Below are 1,892 nucleotides of genomic sequence, written 5' to 3' on the forward strand. Positions count from 1 at the left end.
GTACGTGTATATTTGTGTGTAGGGCCCACCTCCTGTTTCCTTTGTATAGTTGAGGTTGTTGCCCACCTCTGTACTTATATATACGTGCCTGGTGCATCGATCAATACATCGAGATTGCACAGCCCATATCTTGTCCTTCTACAATAGGGAGCCGCACATCTTTTGCTATATAGAGATTTGCTTATTTTGCTTGGATGCTTTTTTGAGTGAATAGAGTGGCCCGCTCAATGTGCGGGCTAGAACTAAAAAGAAACATTGTCCACACTACTTATGTACAAAACAACATTGGTTTCATATATATTATGAGGCTGATCCTGCACTTCTTCCTTTTTATATTCTTCTCGTCTTCTCAGTACCTCCATCCATGGAATTTGCTGATCCAGCTTGGATCCATAACGTGAGAGGATAACACTGAAGGTCCCCCGGTGTTCCTTCTTGATGGCCCTCACTTTGCCCACACACCACGACTCGGGTCTGGTGTATGGATACGGCGCCTTCTACGGCGACCTGTTTGGCTCCCCACGCACCTGGTGGACCTCCCTGGCCAGTCAACGACCATTGAGGGGTAGCAACACCTGAGGAGCATCTGTGCGAGGGAGGACGTGAGCTTGTCGAAATCTACGGTGCTTTTGTTCGTGAGCATCCAGGTGATTTTTTTGAAAAGGACGATTACCCCGGCCTCTGCATCAAAAGGATGCAAGCAGCCATCTTTGTTAAGTTATTCAGCAGAGTCTGACAAAATAAATACAAAGATTAACCCAAAGCCATCATCGAGGTGAACAAAGTCCCTACACCTACATGTGTCCTGACCGCATCAACGGACACCATCTAATCTAGTGCCTCAAGAAACCGCCCGCCTGGCAAGCTGAGAACACCAACCGGTCTAAGCGTCCCACAACGCGCATCGCATGTGCATGCTCTAGGATTTTCCATCGCCATCTTATGTTGTCCCATCTTCAGGAGTGATCATTGCATAGACCTTCCTAGGCCGATTTGCCGTCAACGCCACCACGACGACAGACAACGCCACCAGCCTACGCGTCCATCAAACTATGTCCAACGCCGAGACTCAACTGCTCCACGCCGCCGAGACCCGCCATCTTCAATGCGGTAGAAGCAACACTGCTCACCTATTGGCCGCTCAAGTGAACCTCTACTCCAAAACAACGCCCTGGGAAGGGAAACGGTACCATAGTATCCGTCATCATCCGATCCAAGAGACCCAGATCTAGGGTTTCCCCCGGAATACATGCCCCTTGGAGGAAGAGGGGCATACAATCTACACCTGCCAACGAACCAAAACGGTGCCCACCATCACAAAGCTCTCCCTGTGATACCTTCAAGAAGGACACGACGCCTTGAGCATCGCCGCCCACTGCAGTTAGGGTTTTCACCTGAGAAGCGGCGAGGTGGGAAGAGGTAAGGCGGACACAAACGACATCTCCAAGAAGTACATCGGCACCCGCGGGCGCGTCGTCGTCGTAGCCAGCCGAAACCAACCAGGGAATTATCTTGATCTGGATTCCCACCTCCCACTCCGCCCACAAATAGGTGAAAGGCTAGCTAGCCAACACAGCCAAGTCCAGTGAGATTGAAGCGCACCTAGAAGGGGTAATAGGCAGTGGACAAAATGACATCATTAGCCGTCGGGGCATTGCTGCCTCGGCCTGAACCCATCGATGGTCTGTCAGCCGCCCAAGCCAACCGCTGGCAGCCCGCCAGCCCAGCCGCACCAGCGGACGAGGAAGCCTCACCAAAGGAAGTGTCGTCCCTGATCCATGGATCACAACTGCCTTACCAGTGCCAAGCAGCCAAAGAACGGCCCTGCCGCAGCCTTCCTTGGAGCCATACGGACTTTGCCAGAGGGTGCATCAAGCGGCGGAGAGGGGGGA

This window comes from Triticum aestivum, chromosome 5A (genome assembly GCF_018294505.1).
Source record: "Triticum aestivum cultivar Chinese Spring chromosome 5A, IWGSC CS RefSeq v2.1, whole genome shotgun sequence".
Taxonomy (NCBI): domain Eukaryota; kingdom Viridiplantae; phylum Streptophyta; class Magnoliopsida; order Poales; family Poaceae; genus Triticum; species Triticum aestivum.